Consider the following 15,104-nt stretch of genomic DNA (forward strand, 5'->3'; position numbering starts at 1 on the left):
CTTTAGCCCACTTCAAGCGCCTGCTACAGTTTGTCGGTGCAACATTATAGGATGATTTCCAGATGTGAAGGGGCTTATCCTGTTTCTTCGTCTGCCACGGGGAAGTAAGGGTTAGAGAGAGGGGGTTGTGGTCGCTGTCAGTAGACACAATAACCTCCATGTCTTTATGGAGAGGCCAAAGATTGTAATTCAGCATGATGAAATCAATTCTGGAGGTGTGGCCCGTCCTGTTGTAAGTATGGGCACCTCCAGGATCCGATTTGGAACGACCATTCGTCGAACGCAAATTGTGCTCCATGCAAAGTGCATTGATGTCTATCGCACTTTGCGTCCATTTTGGGATTGGATCGAGAGTCAATATCGGAATTCCTCTTTTTGTGTCCTCATCGAAAGATTCCAAAATGTCCTCCTTTGCCAATGGTTCGAAACAGCAGTTGAAATCGCCTGCAAGGAGAACATAGGAGTCAATTTTGCAAACAGCCAGGTCGTTACTTAGGCCTGTCGATGGTAGATTTGATGACCCATTCCTGGCGCCTCTCAGGTAAAGGTTAAAAACCTCTAACGTCCTTCCCCCTTCGCAGTGGATTGAGATTCTCTGTAGGTCAGAAGATTTAGTGGGCCTAGAACTTACTTTTAGGCCCAAAGCAATGCTGACCCATATTAAAAGGCCTCCCGACGGACGGCCCTTGAATCCACTTTGCTGAAGAGCTGGAACAAAGTAGGTTGCGAAGCCTACCCTATGTTTTGGTTCCTGAGTCCATGTTTCTTGCAGGATACAGATGTTATAAGGCTCAAGAAACGCATTCCATTCTGGATTATCAAGGTTACGGACAAGCCCTGCCACATTCCAACTTACAATCTTTAACAGTGGTGCCTCTATAGGAGAATGAACAGCGGAGTGGGCAGGTTCGAATGTGGAAAACACAGCCTCTGAAGGAAGACTATCTAGGGGCTCATTTTGAAGGATGTTAGAGGCCATAGTATCCTCCAACAAATAGTTTAGTGCTGGAGTGGCCTGGGTGGGAGGCATAGGTGAAATATGTGAGGGAGCCAACTGGACCTCCCTACCACCTGGGCAAAAATCACCTAGAGTCAGATCAGCTGGAACTACCTTGCTCGTAGTTACCAGCCCATCCTCCCGGGATGGGCTGCCTGATGTTCTGACCAGGTCAGAAGGGAGGTCGATAACTAAGGAATCCCTTCCACCACAAGGAGAATCAGAGGGCCCTTCAGCTTTCAGTGGTTGTTCATTCCTCAGTGTATGGAAACCCAGGTCCCTGGGGAGTCAATCTACTTCCTCAAGGCCTCCAAATCTGTTTGAAGTAGGGAAACCATTCCAGTGTGAGTAGGGATCCACACGATTGTTAGGGCAGCTTCTCCTAGCTTGGTGGTTAACTAATGACCAGTTGTTTAATTGGTTGTATGTAGGGCGTGGAGGATAGAAAAAGGACAATGGCCTGGGGATGACAGAAGATCCTTTACTACAGGGCCACGAGCATATATGCTGCGCTGTGTGAGGATCGTCAAATGTTACAACTATACAATCCCCAGGGTTGCTTTTTCTCGTTGGACCCACCCATGGAGTTCTGCGCACCATCAAGACTCTGCTTCTATGGCCATTGGGAATTGGTCTATTGACATTAAGCCAATGCATTATTTTGTTTTTCAAGGACCAATGATTCTCATATTGGTCGTTACCAATCTGGGGAACACCCGTCAGGACAACCACAAAATCATTGGCCTCCGGTGGGAGGTCAATGTAACCCCCTCTAAAGTTGCTCTTGACTGGGGGATCCTGGGTAGGCTGGTAGCCCTTGTCACCGGGATGAATTTTGGGGGTGACTCCAGGTTTGGGATTTGCAGGGTGGTGTGAAGGGGCGCGTTTAGAGGCCTTGGGGTTTGTAGCAGTTGAAATTTGATCCACAGGCACTGTCCTTGGTTTGGGGACCGGGCGAGTGGTAGGGATTATAGGGAGAGGTTGATGGGCTTGTGGTGTTGGTACTAAAGGTGCTATGTTAGTGCCAGGGACATCCTTATTCTCAAGACTTCTCAGGCCGAGAGTGGCAAGAGCAATAATGCTCTTTTCCATTTCGAATAAATTATTTTCGATCCGTGAGAGTCTGAGGTCTAGAGGGGAGAGGAGTTTTTTTAAAGTTTCCCACACTAGATCAATGAATTCTCTATCGTTATTGCCCAACCCGTCCACCCGCAGGCCCTCATCTTCAGAAATCAAGTTGGCCTGCTCAGTGGCTGGCTTGGTGATTAACCCAACCCCCCCCCTCCATTACGGGCTGTACCACAGGGACCTGTACACCTTGAGTGGTGCTGGCTACGCCATCTAGTCTTACCAAATCATGTGAGACCACAATCTTCGCCTTCTTCCGCGAGTAAGCGGAACGAGAACGATGTTTCCGTTTAGGTAAGATTGCGCCAGGGGCATTAAATGTCACCGGAGATGGAAATTTAGTGATAGCATTCTGAATGCAAGAAGTGGCGGGTACACTCACTTTGTTTGGTTTGGCTAATTGGGCGGGGGGTGGAGTGGGAGTCGGAGGGAGCGGGGTCGGATGGACCTCGACCTGTGTGACTACACATCTGGGAATGGTAGTTCGCTCTGGGGTAATAGCTACAGCTATGGAGCCTAGGGAAGATTTTTGGGAAGTAGCAATAATTTCTGACAGTCTTCTAGCAGCGCCCAACTCTAGGGATACCCGGGCTTGAAGTTTCGATATTTCCTGATCTATAGCGAAGTTAGTGCGGGTAATGAAGTCATCCATGGGGCCACTAATCGGATGGCCACTTTTGGAGGCTTTGCTCCTAGTCATCCTGGAACTCATACCTTAGGGGAAAGGAGAAAACCAGTAACGCTAGGAGTGGGAAGGAGAAGGGGACGCAGTGGTTTGTAGTCCTGGATTGGAGCTTAAGGTACTATGCGGGGCGAAAGAGGATGGGCCAGTCCAGTCCGCTCAGTCCTTGAACGGCTTCAAACGGCCCGCTCTTTGCCCGGTCTTCGCCCCGGTGACCGCCCCGCGCGCGTCCCGCGATGCGCGTGAGCAGGATCTCCTAAGTATGACAATGGGGCGTGGCACTGGGAGGGGGCGCGGCGCGGCGGGAAGAGGAACCAGCTGGCGATGTCAGATGGAATGCTGGTCCTCGCAGTCCCGCTCGCCTGCGCCTCTCACCTCCACTGCGGCCGGACTTTGCAAATAACGTTCCCCCAGGTGGGCGTTGGCTCCCAACCACTCCTGTGGCGAGCAAAGCAGCAGAACAGTCTCCTCAACTCGAGCGGCTCCCGCGAAGCGGGGGCCGCGAGGAGTAAAGAACACTTCCAGGCAGGGGGGCGTGGCACTGGGAGGGGGCGCGGCGCGGCGGGAAGAGGAACCAGCTGGAGATGTCAGATGGAATGCTGGTCCTCGCAGTCCCGCTCGCCTGCGCCTCTCACCTCCACTGCGGCCGGACTTTGCAAATAACGTTCCCCCAGGTGGGCGTTGACTCCCAACCACTCCTGTGGCGAGCAAAGCAGCAGAACAGTCTCCTCAACTCGAGCGGCTCCCGCGAAGCGGGGGCCGCGAGGAGTAAAGAACACTTCCAGGCAGGGGGGCGTGGCACTGGGAGGGGGCGCGGCGCGGCGGGAAGAGGAACCAGCTGGCGATGTCAGATGGAATGCTGGTCCTCGCAGTCCCGCTCGCCTGCGCCTCTCACCTCCACTGCGGCCGGACTTTGCAAATAACGTTCCCCCAGGTGGGCGTTGGCTCCCAACCACTCCTGTGGCGAGCAAAGCAGCAGAACAGTCTCCTCAACTCGAGCGGCACCAACTTGCAAAATAGGATTTGTGAGTCGCTATTAGGAAGGGGTGTGACAAGGGAAATCCCTTCCTAATAGTGAGTCACATTGGTAGGTACAATTGTTTTCCACTGCAAATGCTACCTCTCAGATGCTGTCACTCGGTCACGGTATTGATGCTCTTACATGGGCCTGCTTCACTTCCCAGAATCACCCTCACGCCCTCAAGTGCTCTGACAAAAAATGTCTCAGACCCTTTCACATTAACTTGTGCACTGCAGTTTAGTATATTATTTCTCACAGGACTCTCATAACTTTTCACAGCCACCTATACTCTCTCCCAAGTGACCTTACTTGTGCTCTAAAAGACCATTCCTCATGTGCTTTGCTTCTTGAAGCACTTTAACATATTTCTTTCACAGAAGCCCTCCCATGATTGCTGTCACAAGAGGTCTGTGAAAGCCTCTTTTGCAAAGTCACTATCAGATTCACATTCACTTTCTTTCTTACAGCTTCTCTTACATAGTGTCTGTTAGACCTGGCAACATTGGCGCGAGTCTCCCTTCCATTTTTGACGGATTGCCTCATCTGGTTTGATATGTTTTTGCTGGATTTATTGATTGATTGATTGAAGGCTTTATTTCGATATAAAAGAATATCATAAAAGCATGATACAATGGGTTAAAATCAATATTTACATGCACATTCAATTTACACAATAAAAACATTGTATAAGCAGTTAAGACAAGTATTAAATTGACAGGGCAAGCCTTTTTGAACGAATTATCCAAGACCATTTCAGGAACTTGGATACACCGCAAACAAACAAAGTGCGAGTGTCAAACATTAGAATACGGAAGGCCACTTTATGTTGCCGAGTGTTCAAGTGGCTACATAGTGGTTTGAGCCACCGCCGCCTAGGGGCTAGATAGGCCAGACATTAAAAAAAAAGGTGGGCAACAGACTCAACACGCGTTGGACATGACGCACAAAAAGGAGAACGATGGTAGGGAGTTTTCCACCGTGCTAACAATTAGTTTACAAGAAGCGTCCCTATTCTGAATTTAAAATACAGGGCTCGATCTAGGGGGTTGGATAGAATATCTAGATATAGTTCATAAACCACCAGATCCTTAATATTCATAAAATCTAAAAAAGATTTGCAATGTTTAGAGTCTAGAGTTTTTGCAAGAGATCCAAGTCCAGTACAGTTTCTTTAGGACGGCTTTGGGGGGGGGGGCAGTCCTGGACCCCTACGCTTCGCCGAAACCGATGACCCCAAGCAAGCGTTTCACGTCCCTCAGCCACTTGATCTTGGACCAGCCCTCCATTTGCATCACCTCTAACAGAGCTTCTGCATATGAGGCCAACTCGGACACACGCCTCAAGCGAGCCCAGAGTAGCAATGGACGTAGTTGGGCTTGGCCCTTGATCGATTCACAACCCAGATCCATTCAAACGAATACAAAAGGGGTGCTCTGGGGAAGGGCCATCAGTTCCTTCAAAAATGTGCACTCTGATCTAGCTAGGGCTTCAAGGTTGCACGTACCCCACAGCTCCGCCCCATACAAAGCAGCACTAACCCCTCTTGCTTTGTAGATCTCCACTACTGGGGCGATGGGCTTGGTTGAGGAGGAGCGTTGCTCCTTTAGGAGTGCACCACCCACCCTTTTATGGCCAAGTATCATTTTTTGGATGTGCGAATTCCAGTGCTTTGAATCAGTTAAACGGATTCCTAGGTAGTCGAATTCGGCCACCCTCTCCAAAGGCACAGAATTCAGCACCAGGGGGGGCGACTGATTTTTTTTTGGGGGGGGGGGTTCAAAACCAGATATTTAGTTTTATTGGTGTTGATAATCAAGCCCGAAAGTGAGCAGAACTCCTGGAAGCTGTTAAGGAGGCTCTGCAGGCCCATAGGAGTCTTTGAGATAAGGAGGGTGTCGTCAGCAAAGAGTAAAGTGGGGATAAGCTTGCCCGCCAGAGACGGTGCATCTGCAGGAGTTCTAAACAGGTGCTCGACCACTCCGTTCACATAAAGAGAGAACAGAGTGAGAGCCAGCACACATCCCTGACGGACACCTCTCCCCATAGGGATCCTGTCCGTTATTTCACTGTGCGTGCCCCACCGCACCTGAGCAAAATTGTCAGTGTGGAGCCTCACCAATAAAGACAGGATATACGGTGGCAGCCTCATCTCCAACAAAACCCTCCATAGCCTCTCCCTGGGTACCAGGTCAAAGGCAGTCTTCAGGTCTATGAAGGCCAAGTAAAGACTGCCCTTGCCCAGCACCACCACCTTCCAGTAGAGAAGAACCAATCTAAAAGCTTGTTCTATGGTCCCTGTTCCGGAGCGAAAGCCAGCTTGGTAGTCCGACAGAATGTTATTGTCGTCTACCCACTGAAGCACCCTCCCCAAAATCACTTTGCCCACCACCTTTTGGGTTGTATCAATAAGGCTTATAGGCGTATAGTTTGCGGGGTCGTCCCGACACCCCTTTTTGAATATCGGGATGACCTCCGCCCCTTTCCACGATTCTGGGACAGGAGCGCCATTATTGATAGCGTTAAGCAAGGAAGAAACCACCTTCCCCCACTCTTTGTGGTTGGCGCGCAACAGATCGCCTGGTAGCCCATCAGGACCAGGGGCTTTGAGGGGCACCAGAGATTTTATTACGCTCTCCACTTCTCTAGGGGTGAATAAATCTCCTATTGTGTCCCCCTGATGTTCAGCTGTATAGAGACTACTATTATCGATTAGCTGAGGGTTCGTCTCATCAGAGGTGTAAAGGGAGAGAAAGTGGTTGTACCAAGTTAGTGCTGGGATGTTGCATGTAATAAGGGTGCTATCTGGTCTGTTCCTGATTAAATTCCAGAACCCTCTAGAATCTCTGCCAGCACTCGCTTCCCTGAGATCGGACCGGTACATGTCCTCCCACTCTTTCTTTGCTGCTTTCGTACTCTGGGTATACTTTTTCCTAGCAAGCCTGATCTTTGCCGGGGATTTAGTTTCAACAGCAGTGATCAAGGCGGATTTGTCCTCCCTGCATTTTTTAGTAAACCAGCCTGGTTGGTTCTTAGGTCCCTTCTTATTCCCGGCTGGAGGATCTCTAACTGGGAGACGGAAGAAATTGCCCATAGCGTTAATTAGATTGCAGAAAAGAGCTGTCACTTCACTGGGTATCTCAGTGCACAAGTCCAATTTGGACTGTGCAGTTGCTAGGAGCGCCCCTATAGCTAGCAGGTTGCCCTCGTCCATAGCGACATTGCACCACTTCAGGCGCCTCCCACAATTAGTGGGGCGTAATGCTGAGGTGAAGGCTGGTTTAGAGGGCGTGTGCACGCTAAGTTCCCCATGCCACAAAGGGCAAAGAGTTAAGGAGAGGGGGTTGTGGTCACTATCGGCTGTTGGTGAGACCACCATATCCCGCACAAAGCTCCACAAGTTAACGTCAAGGAGAATATAATCTATCCTCGTTGTATGATGCGCCCTGTTGTAGGTGTGGGCTCCCAGAGGATCCGAGAGCGTCCTCCCATTCATGGCCCTCAGGCTGTATTCCAGGGTCAGGGAATTAAGTTGTATGGCCCTTGGGGACCACCTCCTGATAGGTGGAATAGTTAAGGTGGGAATTCCTCTCATAGCATCTTCTTCTGTAAGGCCCAAAATGTCCTCCGCAGCAAGGGGCTCAAAAGTGCAGTTGAAGTCCCCCACAACCAGGACATGAGATCTAGCCGGGCACTGTCTAAGAACGTCCTCCAGGCCTGTAACAGTGGGTGACTGTAAGCCTCCTTTCGGCCCCCTGGCATAGATGTTAATAATGTGGAGAGTAACCCCTCTCTGTGGCCCCTTGAGTGAAATTCTGAGTAGATTGGGGGAGTTGGACGCATGCTGCGTAACTTTGCATCCCAATGAAACGTCAACCCATATGAGAAGGCCGCCTGAGGGGCGACCATTCCCTGTGGGGGAGGGAACAGCGGGTATGAAGAACGATGAGTACCCCATCTTATGGCAGGGTTCCCTGCTCCATGTTTCTTGGAAGATACAAATTGAATGGGCCTCCACGAGGGTATTCCAGTCGGGAAGGTCCAGCTTCCTAGAGATGCCCGCAACGTTCCAGCTGAGAATCCTGAGAAATGGATCCGCCACAGCCGGTTCCGTGCGGGACTCAGGCCCAAGTATGGCCGCCCGCCCCGAAATAGTTGGTGGTAAGCCCTCTCTCATGGGCCTCGCAATGTAGGTAGTAGCAATACCAAATGACGAGTCTGAAGGCCGACTAAGGTGTGGGGGAATAGAGTCAGAGCAACTGCCTTTAGCAGGATGTGACTGGAGATTGTCAGTAGAAGATTCCGGGACATAGAACGTACTCAGACAAAAAGGTGTGTCCCGGGAGCAAGTGTCATTTCAGTACCCAAAAGCCCTCGAGTGGTTCGTTGACCAAGGCTGAGGTAGGTAAGGAAGGGAGTAATGGTGGTACTCAGGGGGGATAGAACAATGCCTCCCACCCCACCCTTGATAACTAACATTTGAAAAGCTTGGCGGCCTAGCATAAAAATAGCTCAAATCTACTAAACCAATACCCTCTCCTCCATAGCCTTGATGCTGGTTGCAGATGAATGGGGCAACCCTAGCATCCTTGAAATTCACCACCACGCAATCCCCCAGGAGATGCTTGTGTCCATATCCTACCCACTCTACCCTTCTAACATTTAAAATCTGGCCATCCAGCTTGCTAGGCAATGGTCTGTTTGCTCTTAACCAGTTCATGGCTTTATTTTTAAGCGCCTGGCAAGATTCATGCTGGTCAGCCTTCAGTGGTGGAACATTAGTAAGGACAGCAACATAGGGCTGACAGTCAGGTGGGAGGTTTACAGGGAGGGATCTAGCAGCCTCAGTGAGAGACTGGGCAGGCTGCGGAGAGGCAGGTGCGGACTTAAGGCTATTTGTGCTAGGTTGATTTAAGGGGGCTTTGGGGTCTTTCCTTGAGCGCGGTGCTTTCGCCCTCGTTGTAGTGGGTCCTTTCAGATTTGTGACTGAGGGAGCAGAGCCGACAAAATGTTGACCCTGATCCGTCAAGGCACTAGTATCGGAAGGGAATATGATAGGTGGAGTAGAAACTGGTAGAGCCTGTACAGCACCCTGGTGCGCAGACCCCTGAGGACAGGCCGTTTTTTGGGTGGGTTGAGGCAATGCGACCTCAGGAGCTAAAACGTCTCCATGAGATCTAACCTGCTCACTCTCACTCTGGTTGTTTTTAGCCTGCAATTTTATCAAGGATTTGAGAGAGAAAAAATTATCTAGAGATGACTGCTCAAATCTGTCTAAACGGACTGCGATATCCTTAACACTTTGTAGTACGGGGAGAATCAAGGACCTTACTAGCTTCTCGATCTGCTCTATAGGGGAAGAGGGCAGGGGCAGATCGGATGTAGGAGAGCTCTCTGCTAAACTCTCCAGGAGAGGGGCTAGATTGGGCTGCACAGGGGTCGTACTAACTACTACAGATGGAAACAAAGTGTGTACCCTCCCCGGCGTCGCGAATTCTTCACCATCACTGGCATGTTTGGCTTTAAACTTTTTGGAGAGTTTAGACAGCCCACCCCTTGGATTGGTGGCAAATCTTTTCCTCTTGAGGGCACGAAATCTACGGCCCCCTCCACCCACTGATTTCACTTTTCGGAGAGGGGTGCAAGCAACACTAGACACAGGGGGATTAATTTTGTCGGCCATGGGGACTAAAGGCGGAGCCAATAGCAGAGTAGACTCTGGGGGCTCAGAGGAAGCAGGAGACTCTAGCCTTGAAACAACTACCCCATTCAGCCTGTCCAGGCTAGCCCTGATAGCGCCTATATTATCGCGTTCAGGGGCCTGCTGCGTTTCAACATCACGTATGTTATTATTAGCACGAGATGTTATTTGTGCTATGGCCCCTAGAGAGGAGAGCTTATGAGAGAGAGGTTCAAGAGGCAATTTACGTTCAGTGGCTGCAATTTCCTTTTCTAGCACTGAGAAAGCACGAGTTATAAAATTGCCCAAAGTCCCATTTATGCTCCCACCCCCGCCCGCCTTTCTACCCTTACCCGATCTAGTAGTCATGGGCATGGGCAATGAAGCACCTGAGTTGAATAAACGTCCCCCCACAGTAGCAGGAAGCTAGGTGAATGAGGCTGGGTTTGCAAAATGAAGCAGGAATCCAAAAGGGACAAGATGTAAGGGGGTGGCCCAGCCCAGCCTTATCCGGCCTATGACGGCCTTGGACGGTCCCGCCCTTGTCCCGGGCTTCTCCCGGGACGCTCCCGCACGCTCCCGTGCAGCGGTGACCCGGATGCTAAATGTAGGTCAAACGGCGTCCTGTGGGCGGGGCTGACAAGGGAGGCGTGACCAGGTGTACTCGGTATGGCAGGGACTCCTGGGAGAGTGAGTCCCTGCTTGCGCCTACCAGAGCCCGCTCGATGGTTCAAAGTTCCCCACACGTCCGCTCTCCTTAATCCTGAATAAGGTGAGTCCCCGCAAACACCAGGCGACGAAGTGGCACCCGTGGAGCGGGTGCGGTGAGAAGTTGGCCACAATCCTCAGTCAGGACACAACCTGCTATTCAGCTCCTTTCCCGGCAGAACAAACAGTTTGGTAGCTGGATTTATGCTTTGGGCCCTGTGCCACTGCAATTCAGTGCCACAGTGCCAGTGCTCCCTATGTTAAATTTATGTACTAATTGGTTATTCCATGATTGGGTTATTTGATTTATCTGTCAGCCCCTAGAACAGTGCACCAAGTGTGCCCAGGCCTTGTAAATCAAATGCTTGCAGTACTGGTTGTGCCACCCACAGAATCAGCTTGTAAAGTGTGTCTCAGGCCTGCCATTGCAGAGCCTGTGTGCAATCTGTGACTGCCATGTCGACTTGGCAAGCGCACCCACTTGCCAGTCCCTAAACCAGGCCCGGACTGGTGACTCCGGGCACCGGGCAATTCCCCGGTCGGCTGGAGGGTTTTGGGGGCCGGTTTTTCCAAAAAGGGGGCCGGTTTTGTGTCTGGGGGCCGATTTTGCCCCCGCGGCGGCAGCGTGCGGTCACTCACAGGCTTTGTTCAGAGCAGGGCAGGGGCACCGGCCGGCACGCACTCGCACATAATTTGCATGCAGCCCCCCCCACCGGTAAGCGCTGCAAGCCTGATTGTTTGTGTATGTGCACAGTGCACAGTGCACTGCAGTGTGCAATTTGCAAATCGGGTCCGTCCGTAACCATTTTACTGTTAGCCTAACAGTAACATAAACACATGGGGGAGGTGCCTGTGCGCAGCGCGCAGAATTATGCCTGCCCCCTCCTCTGCCGCGTCTGCGCGCCTCACTAGGGTGCGTCACTGCGGCTGGTGTCATTCTCCTCCTTCCCGCATGCGCATTGGCACTTTACTGCGCGTGACTGACGAGAGGAGCGAGCAGCCTGCAGCCAGTCGGTGCGCACGTCCCGCCAGGCCCATAAATTAATTTTACCAGGCCGGCGCCCCCTAGGCCTAGCCCGACCCCCCTGTGTCGCCCACCGTCCGACCGTGACCGTCCGACCCCAGTCAGAGAGCAGAGCAGACACTGGACAGCAGGCCGCCGCCTGAGTGAGGTGAGTGACGAATGTGTGCCAACTATTTCCACGCTGTTCTTTTTTTTTACCTAGAAACTGGTGATACTTTTATGATAGGCCCCTTCCTGTCTCTCGCCCCCTTGGGGTTGTTAAACCTTTGGCAATGGAATGGCTATCGAGATATATTTCATTAGAGCACCAGATGGTTTGAGCTTGGAGGCTCTAAAGATCAATGGGGGATGCCAGAGTTTTTTTGAGGAAGCCACACGCTACATCTTTGCTATACAGGCCACTTCCACAACTTCCCCGCTATTCCTCCACCTGAGGTGGGACCCAAGGACACACCTTAGACTACTTCAACCTCTCCTCCATTCGTTTGTTCGGGTCACTTATCCTAATGAGTGGCTGCACATCCCGATGTAGTTATCAGATTCGCCAGCCTTTGTTTAAATCACACACAGGTTTTCATTCATATTGGGGTCTCTTCCCCTGTGCTACATATGCCTACTATGTACAATTACTTTTTGAGACAACTGGAGGGCTGCTTACCAAAGTATGCCAAAGAGCAAGAGGCGGAAGGGCAGCTCTGACCTTGGCCATCTTTCCTGATCAGTTCCTTTCTTGCAGGCAAGCCTGTATTCAGAGACCTACCATCTATTCAGTGGCCCCTCATACTGTCGACTGGTAGCAGCGACCACAGCTCAAGTCAGCAGCTAAGGCGGAACACTGTCTGACCTGCTGTAACTTAGAAGTCCTGAACCACAAGTGCGTTGGATGCAGATGGCATAGAGCATCCGTCGGGGCAGGGCAAAAAGCAATCTCGCTTTCCTGCAATCGCTACTCCCTGGCTGGTTTCACAAAAGACCCGTGTGGGTGTGGGGAATTGGCCGGAGAAGCAAGCTGCCACGAGTCTTTGAGAACAGAGAACAGGTGTGCCATTGCTTGTGCACACTTGTTCTCCGTACGAGGCCACACTGTGCAAGAAAGCACCATAGCATCTTGCAGAGCCAATTGTTTGCAGAAAGCAGCTCCTCGGCTTACCCCCGTAGTCGGCTGCTGTCAGTGCTGTCACAACACGCTCCAGGACAGTGATGTTATATTGCGCCATGCGCCAGCCATCTTACTGCTGCATCCTCTGAATATGACTCAACCGCGGAGCATTATGGGAGCTCCACGTGGTCTGCTCCATTGTATATTGTTAAGGTTATATGGTATGAGGTATACAGGTTAAGGGGATGTGGGTAGGGGTTTAGGATTTCAGGATTGGGTATATGGTTAAGGGTATATAGTTAAGGGCTTGGGAAATAGGGCTAAAAGATTGGGATACAGGGCAGAGAATTGTGGTATAAGGTTTAAGTGTATAGGGTTACAGGTATAAGGATATAGAGGTTCAGGTATAGTTAAGGTTAAATACTTATGTGTAAAGTTTTAAAGATATTGGCTTAAGTGTTTGGAGTATAGGGTAAAGCGATTAGGGCCCCTGTGACTGTTTAGTGCATCAACTGAAAATTTGCTTAATTTAAAGTGTGCTTAATTTACTCTTTGCCCTGAACCCCTATGATAAAAAGTTTTTAGTGCTACCATTGAAATGTGTTTAAAATGTGCTGATGTAGGAGCATGTACACTTTTGCAGCTGGGTGAATAGGTTGTTCTGTGGTTTTGCTCCTCTCCTCACTAAACAGCAACAGATGACATAGGTCGTGGCAGCCCTCTACCTCCCAGCTGTTCTGCCAGACAGGAGAGAGCTGCATTAGAGAGATGCAGGGGCATATTAGCAAGGGCTGGTGATATAATTATCGCCGCTTTTGCGTCCGTTTTTGGGCGAAAAGCAGTGATAATTATATCGCAATATCATCAAGGACACGCTAGCGCGTGTTTCCTTGCTGTAGAGCCCGTGTTTTCACAGCCTTGCCTTGCATCACTAATGAGATACAAAGAAGGCGTGGCTGTGAAAACAACACATGTTAATATCGTGAAGGAAGCTTCGCGATATTAACAAGGAGGGGCAGCGATAAAAAAAATTGCGCTACCTCAGCCTTAACTCAGGAATTTAAAGTCTGTTCCATTGAAAACACCGCTATTGCTAAAATATTATCGCCATAGCGCTATGTGTTGTAAATATAGCATTACCATGGCAATAATATTCAGTGATAGCCAGCGGTAATATTTCTATCGCTATGTACGGCCAATATGCCTCGCAGTCTTTAGAACCTGGCCACAACCTAAGTGAGGAAAAGCTTTGGCCTGAGTTGGCAGACACACACCGAAATTAAAGGAGAGCTTGGTGTGTTCACACCTTGTTGGGAAGCCCCCTAGTGGCCGTTGGTCTCGCTCGCTGCGCTCGCTCGCTACGCGCTGGACGGGGGCTGGTCTGCTACGCGCCGGACGGGGGCTGGTCTTGCAAAATTTGCCAGGGCTGCTTTCAGTTCCCAGTCCGGCCCTGCCCTAAACCTTGCCTTTGCTTCATTTTAGACACCCTTATCTTGGGCCCTATGGTAGGCCCAAGACAGGGTGCATTGTAAGTATAAGGTAGGGCATGATCTGATGTGTGTGGCATGTCCTAATAGTGAATTACATCCATTTTCGTTTTCACTATTAAAGGCTTCATGTTCTCCATAGGCTAGAATGGGCAGATGATTATTACATTCTTATAAACCTAACTGACTTGGGGAACATGGTAGAAATTCGTACTTAGTATGCCTGAACTCAGAATAATAAAATACATCTTTTAGTAAAGTTGGTTTTAATACTCTGTGTTTGAAAATACCACTTTTAGAAAGTAGGTATTTTCTTGCCTAACTGTCCAGGCCTGCCTCTGTTAGGCTGTGTATTCCTTGTCTGGGTTTGTGAGTGACAGGGATGGAGGATTCCAGGAGACAGGCTGTGGCAGCCCAGTGGTGAATAGAGAGATCTGCATTTAGATGGGAGGGAGGAGTTGCACCTGGGAACTGAATAGGGCTGTGCCTTCTCTCTACAAGGCTGGTTCCACCTCCTGTGGCTTTTCTGATGTCTCTGCCCTGCACTGTGAAAGGAGAGAAGGAATCTTGTCAACAAAGTGCTCCAGAGCTGTGCCTTCCCTCCCCTGTACTGGCTCCACCTCCTGTGGGGCGGCTGATGTCTCTGCCCTGCACAGTGAAAGGAAGGAGAGAGTCATGTAAACAAAGTGCTCAGTAACTGATTTGGACTAGGCAGAGGCCTCTCTGCCTTCAGAGAACAAAGTATTTTGGGGTATAAGTATTGGGACCCTGATCCCAAGAAATTCGATCACTTCTGGAACAAGAAACCTTTTGCCAGGGAGAAGAACGAAGGAAGCTGCAGGAGTTTGGACTGCCCCTCTGCCAGTGTGCTGTTTGCTGGGTTGGCCTGCAGTGGTTGCTTCATTGCCAAGGAAAGGAGAAGGAACTTTTTAAGGACTTTCATCATTTACAGAATATTCTCCAAGGGCTTGAACTGTGCTTGCCTCCTGCTGATGTCTCAGGGACAAAAGACTTCATCTCCAGCTCTCCTCTGAATTTCCTTGCTGGAAATTCTGAACTCCAGACATTTGCGTGTTGCTTGGAGCTGGAATCGCGATGCATCGAGAAGAAGCGTGTTGCCGCCGCAGCTGAAATCGTCGCATCGCCGGAGAATCGAGCCTTCTCCGCATCTCCCTGGAAGCGTGTGTTCATCGAAGCTACCTGCTGTCGCATCACCCGAGAAGCGTGACGCCATCGTGAGAGTCGCCATCGCATCACCGGAGAAGCCTTTCGCAGGACCTG

General features: G+C 50.5%; 1 protein-coding gene across 1 annotated transcript in view; it reads left to right on the plus strand.

Moving 5' to 3' along the window:
- LOC147672491 (anion exchange protein 3-like) overlaps nt 1-15,104 on the plus strand; it is a 392,095-nt gene that overhangs the window by 364,060 nt on the left and 12,931 nt on the right. The gene's annotated exons all lie outside the window — the stretch shown is intronic.

The sequence above is a fragment of the Lissotriton vulgaris genome, unplaced genomic scaffold (genome assembly GCF_964263255.1).
Source record: "Lissotriton vulgaris unplaced genomic scaffold, aLisVul1.2 SCAFFOLD_1073, whole genome shotgun sequence".
Classification (NCBI taxonomy): Eukaryota; Metazoa; Chordata; class Amphibia; order Caudata; family Salamandridae; genus Lissotriton; species Lissotriton vulgaris.